Genomic DNA, 22116 nt, shown 5'->3' with positions numbered 1-22116 from the left:
TCATAACCCTCTGGTGGATTGATGTACAGGTGCTGGTCATATAATTTGAATATCATCAAAAAGTTGATTTATTTCAGTAATTCCATTCAAAAAGTGAAACTTGTATAATGTATACATTCATTCCACACAGACTGATATTTTTCAAGTGTTTATTGCTTTTAATTTTGATGATTATTACTGACAACTAATGAAAACCCCAAATTCAGTATCTCAGAAAATTAGAATATTACTTAAGACCAATACAAAACAAGTTTTTTTTAAAATGTTGGCCAACTGAAAAGTATGAACATGGAAAGTATAAGCATGTACAGCACTCAATACTTTCGGTTCCTCTTCATGCAGGGCAGGTGGCTGGTAGGCCTGGGCAGGCTTGGACTCTGTGCTACCCAGTTCACTGGGTGCTGCCTGGTACTTCACTGGCCTCTCTGGGAATGTCCCATTTGGGAACGGTTGCCAGAAAACCTCCCAAAGCTCTGCATCTGTAGGTGTGTCTTGCTTGTACAGAACTGTGCCTGTGTAGTGCCAGATCTTGTATTTTTCTTCACCGTTTTCTTGATCCCTAGCAACCATCCATAGTATTATTGTAAGGCTGTAAGGCTCCTAGCAACCAGAATCAGAATTGCTTTTATTACATCAATGTACGGGTACACAGAGTAACAGTCTTGTGACATTGGCATTGCAGCAGAATACACAATCAATAATAACATAAGCAGGATATAAAAACAACAAAATCAACAATCAACAAAACCAGCAGAATGCAAATCAACAATAATAGTACAAAGTAATAGCACCAGAATGCTAATCAACATATCAACATAATTAATGTAATCAACATTACAGGAAGTTAAAGAAATGCTGAGCATGTTGCAATGAGATGTGATACTATTACCACCAAACTGTTCATAACAACATTTAGTGCAGTTCTGAATATTCTCATGAATAGTCCAATGTCTCCAGCCTACAGAGTGGATCCTTCAGGACATCAGAGAGCATCTTCACACCTGACTCTCCTAGATCATTCCACCACAGCTCCAGCTCTCTCAGGTGGGAGGGGTTTGACCTCAGAGCTGAGGCCAGAGAAGCACAGCCTTCCTTTGTGACACGCATACTACCAATCTCAGTGTTTCCAGTTTGCAGTGTGGACTCCTCAGTCCAGCAGAGAGCAGCTTCACACCTGAGTCCTGCAGGTCATTCAGACTGAGGTTCAGCTCTGTCAGACTAGAGGAGTTGGAGCTGAGAGCTGAGGCCAGAGACTCACAGCATCCCTCAGTCAGCTCACACCTCTCCAACCTCAGTGTTTCCAGTTTGCAGTGTGGACTCCTCAGTCCAGCAGAGAGCAGCTTCACACCTGAGTCCTGCAGCGTATTACTACTGAGGTCCAGCCATGTCAGACTAGAGGAGTTGGAGCTGAGAGCTGAGGCCAGAGACTCACAGCATCCCTCAGTCAGCTCACACCCCTCCAACCCCAGTGTTTCCAGTTTGCAGTGTGGACTCCTCAGTCCAGCAGAGAGCAGCTTCACACCTGAGTCCTGCAGGTTATTGATGCTGAGGTGCAGCTCTGTCAGACTAGAGGAGTTGGAGCTGAGAGCTGAGGCCAGAGACTCACAGCATCCCTCAGTCAGCCAACACCCCCTCAACTTGGCTGTTCTGGAGACTTTGACCACTGGCATCAGCCTCAGAAGAGCCTCCTCTGATCCTCCTCTCCTCTGAGTATTTCTCCAGGTCAAACACATCCAGCTCCTCATCTGCTGTAGGGTTCACATTGAAGGTCACTTTGAATGGTCCTGCAAAATTGACTGCAAAATGGCCAGTCAGACTCAGAACAGGAGCAATGACTTGGCCTCCAGTCTGAGCTGTGTTGGTGGTACTGGTAGTAGTCTGAGGTGGGATGGAGGGAGCTGTTTCTCTCTGGGTGTCTGCTTCATGGACATGGGCTCCACCGTCCTCCTCATCCAGATTCCTGGCTGCAGACTCAGCCATGCTTGAATGGACTAAAGCAACTTAACCACTAAAGATGTTCAGAGTGCAACTAGGATTATGGACAATAAGTAGTGATGGCGAGATGAAGCCGACGCTTCGTAGCGTGTGTCGAGTAACAGAGGCAGATTTTTGTGGCGCGCCGGTTGTTGTCGAGTTTCAAAATGTCCTCTCGGTTTTGTTGCACTGTGCTGATGAGGACTCGGTACTTGCTCCGGATCTCTCTCCTTCGAGCCGGGTCATCATCATCATCCTTCATGTCTACGGGACTGCAGCCTGCCTCATCGTCATCACCACCTGTGTCTCCGCCCTTCTCCGCTCTCCCATTCTGTCTGGCCGTGGACTCTTTTTTTTTTAGACATTTAAGATTTAATGAGGCAATCTGTTTCAAACAACAACAAAGTGGTCACCCTGCCAACTGTTTTGGTAAACAATTGAGGGATGGGTCAGGGAAATGTAACTACTTAAATCAAAACATATTTACAATCGGCACAATCAAACTAAGACTTAAGAAAGCAATGGAAGAAACGGGGCGAAGGTGGGAAGAGTGTGTTTCTCTAATGGAAACACACATGTGAATTTTTTTATTTTATTTTGCCGGTCGGCTCGGCCCAAAACTACCGCGGCCCACCGGGCAAATGCCCGGTATGCCAGATGGCCAGTCCAGCCCTGTCTTGAACTAACATAGTTCCCACAGGTGATGAACACACATGAACGTGATGACGCAGGCATGCGTCCTATACCCTGCGCCTTAGCGCCTCTTGTGGCACAATCTTAACATTACACATTACACATTATATATCAACTGAGGACATATATCACACAACTCTTAACACCCCCACTTGTACTCAGGTTGTTGCAATCTGAACGAAAAGAACAAAAAAATACAGAATGAAAGTGGACCCCTGTCTTACACATTTCAAACTCCAAAAATAATAGCTGCAAACTTCTTCAGTTTCAACTTAGTTACAGGTTTTGTCATTATATCAGCAACCATGTCATCTGTAGGACAATACATCAAAATAACTCTCCCCTCACTCACAGTAGATCTGATAAAGTGGTACTTTATGTCCACATGCTTACTCCTCTGTCTGTTTACAGGGTTTTTGGCAAGAGCAATTGTTCCCTGATTGTCCTCATACACTATTGTTTGTGTGTACATGTAGTTATCTATACCTCCTAGTAACTGCTCTAGGTATAGACACTCCTGTATGGTTGAAGCCAGTGCCATATATTCCGCCTCACAGGTGGAAAGTGCAACCGTAGGTTGTTTTCTAGTTTTCCATGAAACTAGAGAGCTGTTCTTACTAAGCCTCACACAGTACCCTGTGGTACTGCGCCTGTCTCTGACATCAGACGCCCAGTCAGCATCACTGTAGGCCTGTATACCTAGCTTCTCACTGTCGTTTTTGAAACTTAACCCTTTCTTAGAAGTGCCCTTGAGATACCTCAATGTGTGTTTCACAGTGACCCACTGCTCCTCTGTAGGCTCAGCAAAGTACTGTGATAGCCTGCTTACCACAAAACTTAAATCTGGTCTGGTACAAGTAGTTAGGTATATAAGGCTTCCTACAGCCTCCCTGTACATCCTGACATCATTCATCTTTACTGCATCCTCAGTATATTCCAGTTTCTGATCACAAGGCGTTTCTCTAATTCTACAATTTTGCATATTAAAACGCTATAATATCTTGTTAGTGTACCTTTCCTGTGACATCTTTACACATCCATCGGATTGGCTGAAATCGATACCCAGAAAATGTTTGAGACTGCCGAGATCTTTCATCTTAAACTTTCCTGCGAGCATCTCTTTCACCTCTCTCAAAACCTTCTCATTGCTGGCTGCAATGATCAAGTCATCGACCCATATGATTATGATCACCTTCTCGTCTTTTGACTCTTTGGCATAAACACAGTGGTCGGCTGGGTTTTGTGTGAACCCGTTTTCAGTTAAACAATCATGTAAGACTCTATTCCAATTTCGCCCCGATTGTTTAAGACCATAAAGTGATTTTTCTAGCTTATACACTAGATCATCCTCCTTCTCTTCATAACCCTCTGGTGGATTGATGTACAGGTGCTGGTCATATAATTTGAATATCATCAAAAAGTTGATTTATTTCAGTAATTCCATTCAAAAAGTGAAACTTGTATAATGTATACATTCATTCCACACAGACTGATATTTTTCAAGTGTTTATTGCTTTTAATTTTGATGATTATTACTGACAACTAATGAAAACCCCAAATTCAGTATCTCAGAAAATTAGAATATTACTTAAGACCAATACAAAACAAGTTTTTTTTAAAATGTTGGCCAACTGAAAAGTATGAACATGGAAAGTATAAGCATGTACAGCACTCAATACTTTCGGTTCCTCTTCATGCAGGGCAGGTGGCTGGTAGGCCTGGGCAGGCTTGGACTCTGTGCTACCCAGTTCACTGGGTGCTGCCTGGTACTTCACTGGCCTCTCTGGGAATGTCCCATTTGGGAACGGTTGCCAGAAAACCTCCCAAAGCTCTGCATCTGTAGGTGTGTCTTGCTTGTACAGAACTGTGCCTGTGTAGTGCCAGATCTTGTATTTTTCTTCACCGTTTTCTTGATCCCTAGCAACCATCCATAGTATTATTGTAAGGCTGTAAGGCTCCTAGCAACCAGAATCAGAATTGCTTTTATTACATCAATGTACGGGTACACAGAGTAACAGTCTTGTGACATTGGCATTGCAGCAGAATACACAATCAATAATAACATAAGCAGGATATAAAAACAACAAAATCAACAATCAACAAAACCAGCAGAATGCAAATCAACAATAATAGTACAAAGTAATAGCACCAGAATGCTAATCAACATATCAACATAATTAATGTAATCAACATTACAGGAAGTTAAAGAAATGCTGAGCATGTTGCAATGAGATGTGATACTATTACCACCAAACTGTTCATAACAACATTTAGTGCAGTTCTGAATATTCTCATGAATAGTCCAATGTCTCCAGCCTACAGAGTGGATCCTTCAGGACATCAGAGAGCATCTTCACACCTGACTCTCCTAGATCATTCCACCACAGCTCCAGCTCTCTCAGGTGGGAGGGGTTTGACCTCAGAGCTGAGGCCAGAGAAGCACAGCCTTCCTTTGTGACACGCATACTACCAATCTCAGTGTTTCCAGTTTGCAGTGTGGACTCCTCAGTCCAGCAGAGAGCAGCTTCACACCTGAGTCCTGCAGGTCATTCAGACTGAGGTTCAGCTCTGTCAGACTAGAGGAGTTGGAGCTGAGAGCTGAGGCCAGAGACTCACAGCATCCCTCAGTCAGCTCACACCTCTCCAACCTCAGTGTTTCCAGTTTGCAGTGTGGACTCCTCAGTCCAGCAGAGAGCAGCTTCACACCTGAGTCCTGCAGCGTATTACTACTGAGGTCCAGCCATGTCAGACTAGAGGAGTTGGAGCTGAGAGCTGAGGCCAGAGACTCACAGCATCCCTCAGTCAGCTCACACCCCTCCAACCCCAGTGTTTCCAGTTTGCAGTGTGGACTCCTCAGTCCAGCAGAGAGCAGCTTCACACCTGAGTCCTGCAGGTTATTGATGCTGAGGTGCAGCTCTGTCAGACTAGAGGAGTTGGAGCTGAGAGCTGAGGCCAGAGACTCACAGCATCCCTCAGTCAGCCAACACCCCCTCAACTTGGCTGTTCTGGAGACTTTGACCACTGGCATCAGCCTCAGAAGAGCCTCCTCTGATCCTCCTCTCCTCTGAGTATTTCTCCAGGTCAAACACATCCAGCTCCTCATCTGCTGTAGGGTTCACATTGAAGGTCACTTTGAATGGTCCTGCAAAATTGACTGCAAAATGGCCAGTCAGACTCAGAACAGGAGCAATGACTTGGCCTCCAGTCTGAGCTGTGTTGGTGGTACTGGTAGTAGTCTGAGGTGGGATGGAGGGAGCTGTTTCTCTCTGGGTGTCTGCTTCATGGACATGGGCTCCACCGTCCTCCTCATCCAGATTCCTGGCTGCAGACTCAGCCATGCTTGAATGGACTAAAGCAACTTAACCACTAAAGATGTTCAGAGTGCAACTAGGATTATGGACAATAAGTAGTGATGGCGAGATGAAGCCGACGCTTCGTAGCGTGTGTCGAGTAACAGAGGCAGATTTTTGTGGCGCGCCGGTTGTTGTCGAGTTTCAAAATGTCCTCTCGGTTTTGTTGCACTGTGCTGATGAGGACTCGGTACTTGCTCCGGATCTCTCTCCTTCGAGCCGGGTCATCATCATCATCCTTCATGTCTACGGGACTGCAGCCTGCCTCATCGTCATCACCACCTGTGTCTCCGCCCTTCTCCGCTCTCCCATTCTGTCTGGCCGTGGACTCTTTTTTTTTTAGACATTTAAGATTTAATGAGGCAATCTGTTTCAAACAACAACAAAGTGGTCACCCTGCCAACTGTTTTGGTAAACAATTGAGGGATGGGTCAGGGAAATGTAACTACTTAAATCAAAACATATTTACAATCGGCACAATCAAACTAAGACTTAAGAAAGCAATGGAAGAAACGGGGCGAAGGTGGGAAGAGTGTGTTTCTCTAATGGAAACACACATGTGAATTTTTTTATTTTATTTTGCCGGTCGGCTCGGCCCAAAACTACCGCGGCCCACCGGGCAAATGCCCGGTATGCCAGATGGCCAGTCCAGCCCTGTCTTGAACTAACATAGTTCCCACAGGTGATGAACACACATGAACGTGATGACGCAGGCATGCGTCCTATACCCTGCGCCTTAGCGCCTCTTGTGGCACAATCTTAACATTACACATTACACATTATATATCAACTGAGGACATATATCACACAACTCTTAACACCCCCACTTGTACTCAGGTTGTTGCAATCTGAACGAAAAGAACAAAAAAATACAGAATGAAAGTGGACCCCTGTCTTACACATTTCAAACTCCAAAAATAATAGCTGCAAACTTCTTCAGTTTCAACTTAGTTACAGGTTTTGTCATTATATCAGCAACCATGTCATCTGTAGGACAATACATCAAAATAACTCTCCCCTCACTCACAGTAGATCTGATAAAGTGGTACTTTATGTCCACATGCTTACTCCTCTGTCTGTTTACAGGGTTTTTGGCAAGAGCAATTGTTCCCTGATTGTCCTCATACACTATTGTTTGTGTGTACATGTAGTTATCTATACCTCCTAGTAACTGCTCTAGGTATAGACACTCCTGTATGGTTGAAGCCAGTGCCATATATTCCGCCTCACAGGTGGAAAGTGCAACCGTAGGTTGTTTTCTAGTTTTCCATGAAACTAGAGAGCTGTTCTTACTAAGCCTCACACAGTACCCTGTGGTACTGCGCCTGTCTCTGACATCAGACGCCCAGTCAGCATCACTGTAGGCCTGTATACCTAGCTTCTCACTGTCGTTTTTGAAACTTAACCCTTTCTTAGAAGTGCCCTTGAGATACCTCAATGTGTGTTTCACAGTGACCCACTGCTCCTCTGTAGGCTCAGCAAAGTACTGTGATAGCCTGCTTACCACAAAACTTAAATCTGGTCTGGTACAAGTAGTTAGGTATATAAGGCTTCCTACAGCCTCCCTGTACATCCTGACATCATTCATCTTTACTGCATCCTCAGTATATTCCAGTTTCTGATCACAAGGCGTTTCTCTAATTCTACAATTTTGCATATTAAAACGCTATAATATCTTGTTAGTGTACCTTTCCTGTGACATCTTTACACATCCATCGGATTGGCTGAAATCGATACCCAGAAAATGTTTGAGACTGCCGAGATCTTTCATCTTAAACTTTCCTGCGAGCATCTCTTTCACCTCTCTCAAAACCTTCTCATTGCTGGCTGCAATGATCAAGTCATCGACCCATATGATTATGATCACCTTCTCGTCTTTTGACTCTTTGGCATAAACACAGTGGTCGGCTGGGTTTTGTGTGAACCGGTTTTCAGTTAAACAATCATGTAAGACTCTATTCCAATTTCGCCCCGATTGTTTAAGACCATAAAGTGATTTTTCTAGCTTATACACTAGATCATCCTCCTTCTCTTCATAACCCTCTGGTGGATTGATGTACAGGTGCTGGTCATATAATTTGAATATCATCAAAAAGTTGATTTATTTCAGTAATTCCATTCAAAAAGTGAAACTTGTATAATGTATACATTCATTCCACACAGACTGATATTTTTCAAGTGTTTATTGCTTTTAATTTTGATGATTATTACTGACAACTAATGAAAACCCCAAATTCAGTATCTCAGAAAATTAGAATATTACTTAAGACCAATACAAAACAAGTTTTTTTAAAAATGTTGGCCAACTGAAAAGTATGAACATGGAAAGTATAAGCATGTACAGCACTCAATACTTTCGGTTCCTCTTCATGCAGGGCAGGTGGCTGGTAGGCCTGGGCAGGCTTGGACTCTGTGCTACCCAGTTCACTGGGTGCTGCCTGGTACTTCACTGGCCTCTCTGGGAATGTCCCATTTGGGAACGGTTGCCAGAAAACCTCCCAAAGCTCTGCATCTGTAGGTGTGTCTTGCTTGTACAGAACTGTGCCTGTGTAGTGCCAGATCTTGTATTTTTCTTCACCGTTTTCTTGATCCCTAGCAACCATCCATAGTATTATTGTAAGGCTGTAAGGCTCCTAGCAACCAGAATCAGAATTGCTTTTATTACATCAATGTACGGGTACACAGAGTAACAGTCTTGTGACATTGGCATTGCAGCAGAATACACAATCAATAATAACATAAGCAGGATATAAAAACAACAAAATCAACAATCAACAAAACCAGCAGAATGCAAATCAACAATAATAGTACAAAGTAATAGCACCAGAATGCTAATCAACATATCAACATAATTAATGTAATCAACATTACAGGAAGTTAAAGAAATGCTGAGCATGTTGCAATGAGATGTGATACTATTACCACCAAACTGTTCATAACAACATTTAGTGCAGTTCTGAATATTCTCATGAATAGTCCAATGTCTCCAGCCTACAGAGTGGATCCTTCAGGACATCAGAGAGCATCTTCACACCTGACTCTCCTAGATCATTCCACCACAGCTCCAGCTCTCTCAGGTGGGAGGGGTTTGACCTCAGAGCTGAGGCCAGAGAAGCACAGCCTTCCTTTGTGACACGCATACTACCAATCTCAGTGTTTCCAGTTTGCAGTGTGGACTCCTCAGTCCAGCAGAGAGCAGCTTCACACCTGAGTCCTGCAGGTCATTCAGACTGAGGTTCAGCTCTGTCAGACTAGAGGAGTTGGAGCTGAGAGCTGAGGCCAGAGACTCACAGCATCCCTCAGTCAGCTCACACCTCTCCAACCTCAGTGTTTCCAGTTTGCAGTGTGGACTCCTCAGTCCAGCAGAGAGCAGCTTCACACCTGAGTCCTGCAGCGTATTACTACTGAGGTCCAGCCATGTCAGACTAGAGGAGTTGGAGCTGAGAGCTGAGGCCAGAGACTCACAGCATCCCTCAGTCAGCTCACACCCCTCCAACCCCAGTGTTTCCAGTTTGCAGTGTGGACTCCTCAGTCCAGCAGAGAGCATCTTCACACCTGAGTCCTGCAGGTTATTGATGCTGAGGTGCAGCTCTGTCAGACTAGAGGAGTTGGAGCTGAGAGCTGAGGCCAGAGACTCACAGCATCCCTCAGTCAGCCAACACCCCCTCAACTTGGCTGTTCTGGAGACTTTGACCACTGGCATCAGCCTCAGAAGAGCCTCCTCTGATCCTCCTCTCCTCTGAGTATTTCTCCAGGTCAAACACATCCAGCTCCTCATCTGCTGTAGGGTTCACATTGAAGGTCACTTTGAATGGTCCTGCAAAATTGACTGCAAAATGGCCAGTCAGACTCAGAACAGGAGCAATGACTTGGCCTCCAGTCTGAGCTGTGTTGGTGGTACTGGTAGTAGTCTGAGGTGGGATGGAGGGAGCTGTTTCTCTCTGGGTGTCTGCTTCATGGACATGGGCTCCACCGTCCTCCTCATCCAGATTCCTGGCTGCAGACTCAGCCATGCTTGAATGGACTAAAGCAACTTAACCACTAAAGATGTTCAGAGTGCAACTAGGATTATGGACAATAAGTAGTGATGGCGAGATGAAGCCGACGCTTCGTAGCGTGTGTCGAGTAACAGAGGCAGATTTTTGTGGCGCGCCGGTTGTTGTCGAGTTTCAAAATGTCCTCTCGGTTTTGTTGCACTGTGCTGATGAGGACTCGGTACTTGCTCCGGATCTCTCTCCTTCGAGCCGGGTCATCATCATCATCCTTCATGTCTACGGGACTGCAGCCTGCCTCATCGTCATCACCACCTGTGTCTCCGCCCTTCTCCGCTCTCCCATTCTGTCTGGCCGTGGACTCTTTTTTTTTTAGACATTTAAGATTTAATGAGGCAATCTGTTTCAAACAACAACAAAGTGGTCACCCTGCCAACTGTTTTGGTAAACAATTGAGGGATGGGTCAGGGAAATGTAACTACTTAAATCAAAACATATTTACAATCGGCACAATCAAACTAAGACTTAAGAAAGCAATGGAAGAAACGGGGCGAAGGTGGGAAGAGTGTGTTTCTCTAATGGAAACACACATGTGAATTTTTTTATTTTATTTTGCCGGTCGGCTCGGCCCAAAACTACCGCGGCCCACCGGGCAAATGCCCGGTATGCCAGATGGCCAGTCCAGCCCTGTCTTGAACTAACATAGTTCCCACAGGTGATGAACACACATGAACGTGATGACGCAGGCATGCGTCCTATACCCTGCGCCTTAGCGCCTCTTGTGGCACAATCTTAACATTACACATTACACATTATATATCAACTGAGGACATATATCACACAACTCTTAACACCCCCACTTGTACTCAGGTTGTTGCAATCTGAACGAAAAGAACAAAAAAATACAGAATGAAAGTGGACCCCTGTCTTACACATTTCAAACTCCAAAAATAATAGCTGCAAACTTCTTCAGTTTCAACTTAGTTACAGGTTTTGTCATTATATCAGCAACCATGTCATCTGTAGGACAATACATCAAAATAACTCTCCCCTCACTCACAGTAGATCTGATAAAGTGGTACTTTATGTCCACATGCTTACTCCTCTGTCTGTTTACAGGGTTTTTGGCAAGAGCAATTGTTCCCTGATTGTCCTCATACACTATTGTTTGTGTGTACATGTAGTTATCTATACCTCCTAGTAACTGCTCTAGGTATAGACACTCCTGTATGGTTGAAGCCAGTGCCATATATTCCGCCTCACAGGTGGAAAGTGCAACCGTAGGTTGTTTTCTAGTTTTCCATGAAACTAGAGAGCTGTTCTTACTAAGCCTCACACAGTACCCTGTGGTACTGCGCCTGTCTCTGACATCAGACGCCCAGTCAGCATCACTGTAGGCCTGTATACCTAGCTTCTCACTGTCGTTTTTGAAACTTAACCCTTTCTTAGAAGTGCCCTTGAGATACCTCAATGTGTGTTTCACAGTGACCCACTGCTCCTCTGTAGGCTCAGCAAAGTACTGTGATAGCCTGCTTACCACAAAACTTAAATCTGGTCTGGTACAAGTAGTTAGGTATATAAGGCTTCCTACAGCCTCCCTGTACATCCTGACATCATTCATCTTTACTGCATCCTCAGTATATTCCAGTTTCTGATCACAAGGCGTTTCTCTAATTCTACAATTTTGCATATTAAAACGCTATAATATCTTGTTAGTGTACCTTTCCTGTGACATCTTTACACATCCATCGGATTGGCTGAAATCGATACCCAGAAAATGTTTGAGACTGCCGAGATCTTTCATCTTAAACTTTCCTGCGAGCATCTCTTTCACCTCTCTCAAAACCTTCTCATTGCTGGCTGCAATGATCAAGTCATCGACCCATATGATTATGATCACCTTCTCGTCTTTTGACTCTTTGGCATAAACACAGTGGTCGGCTGGGTTTTGTGTGAACCCGTTTTCAGTTAAACAATCATGTAAGACTCTATTCCAATTTCGCCCCGATTGTTTAAGACCATAAAGTGATTTTTCTAGCTTATACACTAGATCATCCTCCTTCTCTTCATAACCCTCTGGTGGATTGATGTACAGGTGCTGGTCATATAATTTGAATATCATCAAAAAGTTGATTTATTTCAGTAATTCCATTCAAAAAGTGAAACTTGTATAATGTATACATTCATTCCACACAGACTGATATTTTTCAAGTGTTTATTGCTTTTAATTTTGATGATTATTACTGACAACTAATGAAAACCCCAAATTCAGTATCTCAGAAAATTAGAATATTACTTAAGACCAATACAAAACAAGTTTTTTTTAAAATGTTGGCCAACTGAAAAGTATGAACATGGAAAGTATAAGCATGTACAGCACTCAATACTTCCGGTTCCTCTTCATGCAGGGCAGGTGGCTGGTAGGCCTGGGCAGGCTTGGACTCTGTGCTACCCAGTTCACTGGGTGCTGCCTGGTACTTCACTGGCCTCTCTGGGAATGTCCCATTTGGGAACGGTTGCCAGAAAACCTCCCAAAGCTCTGCATCTGTAGGTGTGTCTTGCTTGTACAGAACTGTGCCTGTGTAGTGCCAGATCTTGTATTTTTCTTCACCGTTTTCTTGATCCCTAGCAACCATCCATAGTATTATTGTAAGGCTGTAAGGCTCCTAGCAACCAGAATCAGAATTGCTTTTATTACATCAATGTACGGGTACACAGAGTAACTGTAACCAGGGAGTAGCTAAAGGACTGTAGAATTTAGGAAGGGCTGGTTATCTAACTAACTCGGAGCTAAATCGGCAGTGTAGGAGGATAGAGGCAGGGGGCGCCAGCAACCCTTTAGACTAGCATTACTAGCATTAGCATTAACATTAGCTAACAGACGACTAAACACACAGCAATGTAGCAAATATGAACAAACACATTTATTTATACAAATGATATATACATCCCCATACAGTGTTTCCTCCAGGAATTTTTACCATGGTGGCGGGTAGTGCTGACCGCATGAAACGCACGCGCGCTCAAAACAACGACGTCATTTCAGCCAAAACTCGAAAATAAAATGTTTTCCTGTAAATTAAAAACAAGGGTAGTCCGTCCGTCCGTCCCTCTCTGGAATGGAATGGAATGGACTTTATTTGTCATTGCTACAGTACAGGTACCAGACAACGAAATGGTCCATTAAATAAAATGACACGGTTCAAATGTTCACGCCGGCAGTCCGGCTCTCACACATACTGGCAGCGTCCCGGTCTGACTTAGCTCTCGTTTGTGCACGGCTTTCTTTCTTTCCTTCCTTCCTTCCTTCCTTTATGTGAAGTGGCCGGTCCCGGGCACAGCTGCCTCGCATCCGCTCAACGAGCCCGGCGGTTCGGTGCTGCGCTGATTAGCGGATGCGGGACAGCTGTGTGAGCGGATCGCTCCATCTCTCATCTTGATGAAGATGAATGATCTTTATTGTCATTGTAACAGGTACAACGTAATTTAAATGAGGAATCACAAAACAGTTTTGCAAGCGCGTCGCTTCGCGCTTGTGGGTGTGTCTAGCGCTGTGAAGGTCTGAAAAGCGGCCTAATTTTTTATTTTTTTTTGGGTTGAGAAATCTGCATGGTGGCGGAGGAAATTCCATCGTGGCGGACCGCCACGATGAAATGCATGTAGAGGAAACACTGCCATATATACTCCCTCCCCGCCGGCCACACACACACACTCAATCACTCACTCACACACAGTACCTGGCCTGAAAAGGCTTAGAGTCCCGGACTGAAAGGAGCGCGTTGAGGCCTGGTTGGAGCTCGCATGTGCTTCGAGGAAGGCAGCAGACAAAGGGGGGGGAGTGACGTTGCAACTCGAAGGGAAAGGGGCTTCTTCGTAGTCAACGACGAGGTGTGAATGGCTCAGGTCCGGTGGTCCACGGTCAGCTCCGGTGGAGTCAGCGGTCGGTCGCAATCCACCTCGTGGAGGCGACGGCTCTGTCCAGCTTGGGTCTCGCTATGCGCCAACGTTAGCAGCCGGCGGCTAGCAAGGCTGGCTAACGGTGACACAGCTAAAACTGGGCTAGCGCTGTTAACTCAACAAACTCCGAACTCCCGCGGTGCTGCGGGTAGCCCGTGATTCACTACTAACAGTCAATGTTAAAGGCAGGTCTCTAAATGACTCGTGTTGTCTTCGGTCTCAGCACCGTGTGCGTTTACTGATCCACCATCTTTGTCTCACATTCGGTTCCTTCTGCTTCTCCTTCTCACTCTCGTCACTCTAACGCACAGACCACTTCCGTCGCTATATATATCAACCGAACATACATCCGGTCACGTACGCCAATCATACATCCGGTCACGTACGCCACTCAAAACCACGCCCACTAATCCGGCGCTTGCACAATACTAAACAAATCTAAGACAGAACTTATACAATTACAATAACAATACATACACCTTCATGAGAAACGTACATGAATAGTATGGAAAATAATAAAGGAAATAACAGGGGCAAAATAGGGCTGCTTTGGGGAAACTAACTGGCTCTAAATTGTGGGCCTTCATAACAGCCGCCCCATGAAACCCTCGGTTTCATTTAACTATGGAAGGCACACTGGCTAGGCTGCTCTAGCAGCGTGAGGTATGAGGTGATAGTGTCCTTTGTAATTTGAGGGAGCTCAATCAGGCGTGCCACAGGTCGGGTGTAAGTGCGACCACCAACGTCCACGATGGCCGTCCGCACCCTTCCATCCGGACCCGGCAGGACCTTGGTCACTCTGCCTGTCTGCCAGGCGGCGCGTGGAAGGGACTGGTCGATCACCAGTACCACGGCACCTTCGGACAAGTTGTCTCTCTCCCTCGTCCACTTCTGCCTGACTTGCAGGGTCGGCAGGTAGTGCAGTATGAACTGCCTCCAAAACTGGTCCGCGAGCACCTGGCTGTGCCTCCACCATCTTCTTCCGGTGAGCTCTGCAGGGTCGTAGACTACCTGAGGCAGTGCAGAGTCTCGCCGCCCCATCAGCAAGAAGTTGGGCGTAATGGGATCCAGATCTGCTACATCACTGGAGGTATAGCCTAGGGGCCGGGAGTTCAAGATGCCCTCAATCTCTGCCAGTACAGTCTCGAGCACCTCATCGGTAGGCACCTTCTGTCCGAGAATGGTACGTAGGACGTTCTTTACTGAGCGAATCTCCCGCTCCCAGGCTCCCCCGAAGTGTGGAGCATTTGGGGGGTTGAACTCAAACTTCACTTGCTGGGAGGCGAGTCTGTCACGGGCCTCCTCAGTCATCGCAGCGTAGCTCGCCCTCAGCTCGGCCTCACCACCGACGAAGTTGGTGCCTCTGTCCGACCGGAGGGTCTTAGGGGTCCCTCGCCTGGAGGTGAACCTCTTGAAGGACATGAGGAAGCTGTCGCTTGTGAGCTGGTGCAGAACTTCAAGGTGCATTGCTCTCGTCGTCAGGCACGTGTAGATGATGCCCCACCGCTTTTCGGAGGCTCGCCGGTTTCGGACTAGGAGTGGCCCGAAACAGTCGACCCCAGTAGAGTGGAACGGAGCCTGTCTCAGTCGCAGCCGGTCCTCGGGCAGATCGGACATCATGGGCTGCGGCGGCGTGGCTCGCCACCTCTGGCAGTCCGAGCAGGACCTTTGATATCTCCGTACCGCCTCCCGTCCATGGAGTATCCAGAATCTCCGTCGTACCTCCGCGAAGACACGCTCTCCACCCGCGTGCTGCACTTTGTCATCATGGTGCTTGATGACCAATCTGGTGACCTGATGCTTAGTGGGAAGCACGATGGGATGCTTCGTGTCTAGGTCTAGATCTTGAGCGCGGCGCAGTCTGCCACCCACGCGAATGAGAACACCGTCGAGCTCTGGAGCTAAGCCGCGGAGTCTACTGTCCGAGGGGATCGGCTTCCCTTTCTCGAGACACTCCAGCTCTCGGGAGAAGGCATCCTGTTGGGCACTCTGCAGCACCAGGAGCTCCGCCGCGGTGTAATCTTCGGCGCTGAGCGTAGTATCTAGGGGTAGACCGGCCTTGGAGCAGAACATCCTCTTCTGCAGCTCTTCGAGCGTCTCACACTCCTCTCCCGGAGTAGTCTCAGGGTCTACGACCTGGGTGGCTCCGCAGAACAACGTCTTACGCAGCTCTTTGTCCTCTCTGTCTTCTGCTAACGCCGGCGTGGCTGGCCACTCTGACTCCCGCTCCTGTAGGAAGTCTGGTCCCGTGTGATACAGGTGGGGCTCAGCCAGATCCTGGAGAGTTGCCCCTCTCGTGATGACGTCAGCAGGGTTCCTCTTGGTGTCTACATAACGCCAGCAGTTCACCTCAGTCAACTCCAGAATCTCTGCGACTCGGGTGCCCACGAACACCTTATACCGACATGAGCTGGACTTCAACCACTGGAGGACGGTAGTTGAGTCTGACCACATGGTGACGCTCATCAGAGGTAGCTGGAGCTCGTCGAGCAGGAACCTTCCCAGTTGCGCGCCGTTCAGGGCAGCACACAGCTCCAGTCTTGGGATGGACTGTTGCTTTTTCGGCGCCACTCGGGAACGTGCCAGGACAAACGAGACGTGGACTTCACCTCCAAGCTCTGCCGCTCTGACGTATGCCACGGACCCGTACGCCATCTCCGAGGCGTCGCAGAATACATGTAGCGTGATGACACTCCTCTCTAGGTCCGTGGAGTGAGGGAAGTAGCTCCGCTGCAGCTTGATGTGCTGGAGAGTGGGAAGTTCCTGCTCCCAGGCCTTCCACTTCTCTTCTAGGTGACGAGGCAGAGGATCGTCCCATCCTCGTTCTTGGGCCCACAACTCCCGGACAAGCACCTTGGCCATCGTCGTGAAGGGAGCGATATATCCCAGTGGGTCGTACTGGCTCGCTAGAGTGCTGTATATCGTTCTCATCGTGACGCGTTGGGGCTTGGCAGGCTTATTGCGATAGCGTAGAGTGTCGGTCTGGAACTGCCAGATAAGTCCGAGCGTCATCTCCTGAGCATCATCTGGTGAGTGAGAGACCCAAGCCTCGCTGCTGGTCGAGGTGGCCTCCTTCGGGAGGTCTCTGATGACTTGCGGGTCGTTGCTGGCCCACTGGCAGATCTCAAATCCACCCTCCTGGAGATGAGCACGCAGGTCCTGGACTAGCTGACGGGCTTCCGTGGCTGTCTTCGAACTGTGGAGGCAGTTGTCCACGTAAAAGCTCTTATGGACGGCGTCAAACACTCCAGGAGGTGCCGTCTCCTGCGCGGCGTGAGTCTGTAGCGCATAGGTAGCGCAACAGGGGCTGCAGGTTGTCCCGAAGGGTAGCACCTCCCACTGGTAGATAGAGGGGTCGGGGTCGCTCGGGTCCTCTCTCCAGAGAAACCTCATGAGTGGCTTGTCTTCCTCCAACATCCTGACCTGGTGAAACATTCGCTTAATGTCACCACTGACTGCGATCGGCTGCTGACGGAATCGCACCAGAACTCCCAAGAGGGCTGGGGTCAAGGTTGGACCAGGGAGAAGATAGTGGTTGAGGTTGAGCTTCCCCACCTGGTAGCTACAGTTGAAGACCACTCGGTTCTTCCCGTTATGGTGAACATTGTGGTGCGGGAGGTACCAAGACTCGGCACTCTGGTTCGCCTCGGCTGGCTCAAGCTTCTTCACCAGACCGGACTCCGTCAGTTTCTTCATCTCAGTTCTGTAAGAAGCAGCAAGGACCTCGTCCTTCCTCATACGCTTCTCAGTGCTGGTCAGACACTGTAGGACGGTTCGAGGGGATACTCGAAACTCTGGCATGGGTTCTCTTCGGAGTAGTGGTGTGACGTATCTCTTCACGCCCTGGACTTCGATACGCACTGTCTTTGCTTTAAGGAGGTCTATGGCGTAGACGTCCTCCTTTGACCGTACGTAGAGCTTCTCATTCTTGTAGGGCGCAACGTCTAGCGTCCACAGCTTCTGGACGTTGTCTAGTAGCGCCGCATTCATGGAGTCCACACTGGTGTGAAGGCAGTTGATGGTCTGCACTTCTTCGGTTCGGACATGGAGGGAGGACGTAGCTCTCCCGTCTCTATCTCTCCACTCGGTAGCGCCTTGGAGGGCCCACCCAAGCGCAGTCTTAACAGCCATCGGGCAGCCTCGTGGTCCTCTCAGCGGAGGACGGAGCGACACGATCAGTGCAGCGTTGTCCGAGCCGATGAGAAGGGTTGGCTCCGCTCCTTCTATCGGATGTAGGTCTACTCGCCGTAGGTGGGAATATCTTGCGCGTAATCTCTCCAGGGGGTAGTCGTAGCGGGAGAGCGCTAGCTGGTCCGCGGTGAAGACATTCTGAAGCCGATATCTGTCCGACGGCCGCCCCGCCGGGGAGATAGAGAAGTTGATTCTCGCCCCGGTGACCTCTTTAAGGTCGCGACGTATCGTGCGCAGAGTCAGCTTCTCCTCAGTCCCTTGGAGCCCCAACTGGCGCACTGCCTCCTGGAGAAGGATGGTCCGTTCCGACCCGTCGTCTAGAACGGCGTACGTGTCGTACACAGCGTTGTTGTGGTGAAGTCGGACCTTCACCACCTTCAGTAGGACCTTGGAGCCGCTGCTCTGGGTTGGGTCTAGATAGTAGACAGGTGTTTCCTCTTCCGGTGCGCTACCGGACCTAGGGCTTCTGGTGCCCTCCGTGGACCTGGCGAGGGAGACCTCGTGTAGGATGTTGAGGTGGACCTCCTCACAGCGGTTGCACTTTCTCCTCAAGGTGCAGTTCTTAGCCAGATGGTCGCGCCCACAGTTCCAGCACCTCTTGTTCTCCTCGAGCCACCTCTGCTTGGCCTCGGTACTCAGGTTGTTGAAGTCACTGCACTCATTGAACCAGTGCTCGCTGGTGCAGTACGGACATGGCGGTGGACCTCTCCGTCCCTTTTGAGGGGGTTGAGAGGAATCCTTTCCCTCAGGTCGGGCTTTCCTCTCTCTCCGAGGCTCCTCCTCCGTGTGCAGCACTCCTACTGGGCGTCCTCTGTTCGAGCTCGGCCTGTCCCAGCGGTCTCCCTTCTCCCTCTCCTTCTTCGGCTCAGCGTAACCCATGGCGTCTACGTTGGTGTCATGCACTTCCTCCAGTAGGAACTCCGCGAAGGCAGCCATGCTCAGACCCAACTTCCCGGGGTTACGAACGCGCTGCTGTCGCCGGAACCTCTCCTGCCGGAAGCGTGGGATCTTGCGGAGCAGCCGCTCTACGTTGGAGGTGCTGTTGATCTCGCTGGCGCCAGCTGGGCCCTGCGTCTTCAGCATTCCAACCAAGGTGTGCACGCGGAGCGCGAAGTCATCCAGCGCCCGTTCATCCTTGATGGGGGCCTGCTGTTCGAGGGCTTGCAGTTCAGCAAGGGCGTGGTTCCAGGGACGACCGTAGCGGGCATCCAAGTCGGCGAGCGCTCTGGTGTAAGGTGTCGGTGCGGAGGCATGGGCCAGAACCATGTTGTGGGCTCTGGGGTTCCTCACATGCTGAAGGAGAATCGCATATTTGTAGGACTCTGAGCAGGAGTCGTCCAAGAGCGTGTCTAGGCAGATGCGTAGTTCCACATACTGGCTCCTGTCCTCGTCCTTGAAGAAGGGGAACTTGGGTCCCTCCACCTGGGGAAACATCCTGTAGTGGATGATCGGGGCTGGAGTGACGGTCTGGGTGTCCGGCCTGCATGCATTTTGGTTCACTGGAGGACCTAGGGGTGTGCTACGCTCTTGGGGAATGGCTCCCCTCCCGGGCAGCGACGCTGGCTCCCTCTGGGCCGCGTAGCGGTCGGGTCCCTGGTCCTCTTCCTTCAAGGTGGTCAGCTGGGCCTGTAGTTGGACAGTCATGGCGGGGGTCATGGAGCCATCGGCGGGGGGTTCAGGAGATGGCACTCGAGAGGGCCGTGCGGATGATGCTCTGGAGCTACGGGCCGACGGAGCTCTGCTGATGCACACGTCGCGCATGGTCTGCATCACTTCCTCCATCTTCTCCGCGTGCAGTTGCTCTCTCGCCATCTGCCTCTCCGCCGCGCGTTCCGCCCCCTCCATCTGGAGGCGCTCGCGCTCGAAATGGATGCGTTCCCTCTCTAACGCCTCCTGGCGCTGTCTCTCCGCCGCACGTTCCGCTCCTTCCATCTGGAGGCGTTCACGCTCGAACTGGAGGCGTTCCCGCTCTAACGCCATCTCGGCCTGTTGGCGCATACATTCTGACAGCGCGGCACTACTCCCTCTGGAGTGCATGCTATCCGCCCCAGAGGCAGAACTGCCCACGGAAACCCTGGACCGGGAGGAAGCCACTGAACGGCCGGAGCTAGGTCTCGAGCGCGCCGTACTGGGAGGCAGATCGTTAAGGCTGAGGCCCTCCCTCTTCCGCCCGCAGGCGCTGTCAGACCGGGCCTCTCCTTCCTGCTCTTCCGTTTCTACGGCAAAACCCTGCTGTTCTGCCATCTCATCCTCAGGCTGGTGCTCTTTGATGGCTGTCTCGGTGCTAGCCACCCGCGCGCCGGCGGACACCTCGGCCTCTCCGACCACTGTATCCCGTGGAGTGCGCTCCTCACTACTACTCAGTGAGCTTTCGAGCTCAAGCTCATACTCTTGTAACCTCTGAGGCAACCGCGGGACTCTCTGTGGTCGTGGCTCTGGCTCAGGGGGCGGAGAAGGGGGGGTAACTGTCTTGTCTGGTTGGCTGCGCTCAGCCATGCTATCACTACACAACCTATCCGGCTCGAAGGACCAATTGTAACCAGGGAGTAGCTAAAGGACTGTAGAATTTAGGAAGGGCTGGTTATCTAACTAACTCGGAGCTAAATCAGCAGTGTAGGAGGATAGAGGCAGGGGGCGCCAGCAACCCTTTAGACTAGCATTACTAGCATTAGCATTAACATTAGCTAACAGACGACTAAACACACAGCAATGTAGCAAATATGAACAAACACATTTATTTATACAAATGATATATACATCCCCATATATACTCCCTCCCCGCCGGCCACACACACACACTCAATCACTCACTCACACACAGTACCTGGCCTGAAAAGGCTTAGAGTCCCGGACTGAAAGGAGCGCGTTGAGGCCTGGTTGGAGCTCGCATGTGCTTCGAGGAAGGCAGCAGACAAAGGGGGGGGAGTGACGTTGCAACTCGAAGGGAAAGGGGCTTCTTCGTAGTCAACGACGAGGTGTGAATGGCTCAGGTCCGGTGGTCCACGGTCAGCTCCGGTGGAGTCAGCGGTCGGTCGCAATCCACCTCGTGGAGGCGACGGCTCTGTCCAGCTTGGGTCTCGCTATGCGCCAACGTTAGCAGCCGGCGGCTAGCAAGGCTGGCTAACGGTGACACAGCTAAAACTGGGCTAGCGCTGTTAACTCAACAAACTCCGAACTCCCGCGGTGCTGCGGGTAGCCCGTGATTCACTACTAACAGTCAATGTTAAAGGCAGGTCTCTAAATGACTCGTGTTGTCTTCGGTCTCAGCACCGTGTGCGTTTACTGATCCACCATCTTTGTCTCACATTCGGTTCCTTCTGCTTCTCCTTCTCACTCTCGTCACTCTAACGCACAGACCACTTCCGTCGCTATATATATCAACCGAACATACATCCGGTCACGTACGCCAATCATACATCCGGTCACGTACGCCACTCAAAACCACGCCCACTAATCCGGCGCTTGCACAATACTAAACAAATCTAAGACAGAACTTATACAATTACAATAACAATACATACACCTTCATGAGAAACGTACATGAATAGTATGGAAAATAATAAAGGAAATAACAGGGGCAAAATAGGGCTGCTTTGGGGAAACTAACTGGCTCTAAATTGTGGGCCTTCATAACAGTAACAGTCTTGTGACATTGGCATTGCAGCAGAATACACAATCAATAATAACATAAGCAGGATATAAAAACAACAAAATCAACAATCAACAAAACCATCAGAATGCAAATCAACAATAATAGTACAAAGTAATAGCACCAGAATGCTAATCAACATATCAACATAATTAATGTAATCAACATTACAGGAAGTTAAAGAAATGCTGAGCATGTTGCAATGAGATGTGATACTATTACCACCAAACTGTTCATAACAACATTTAGTGCAGTTCTGAATATTCTCATGAATAGTCCAATGTCTCCAGCCTACAGAGTGGATCCTTCA

General features: G+C 48.9%; 1 pseudogene across 1 annotated transcript; it reads right to left on the bottom strand.

Moving 5' to 3' along the window:
- Positions 1-933: 933 nt before the first annotated feature.
- Positions 934-9720, bottom strand: LOC308150059 (annotated as a pseudogene). The gene is made up of 4 exons: positions 9013-9720; positions 5200-5613; positions 2165-2322; positions 934-1748 (listed from the first exon to the last, which is right to left on the bottom strand). The product of its transcript is annotated as an uncharacterized misc_RNA (transcript).
- Positions 9721-22116: the final 12396 nt, after the last annotated feature.

This window comes from Nansenia antarctica (assembly GCF_963989245.1).
Source record: "Nansenia antarctica genome assembly, chromosome: 2".
NCBI lineage: Eukaryota > Metazoa > Chordata > Actinopteri > Argentiniformes > Microstomatidae > Nansenia > Nansenia antarctica.
Note: the sequence above shows the minus strand (reverse complement) of the source record. Positions and strands in the feature narration are given on the sequence as shown.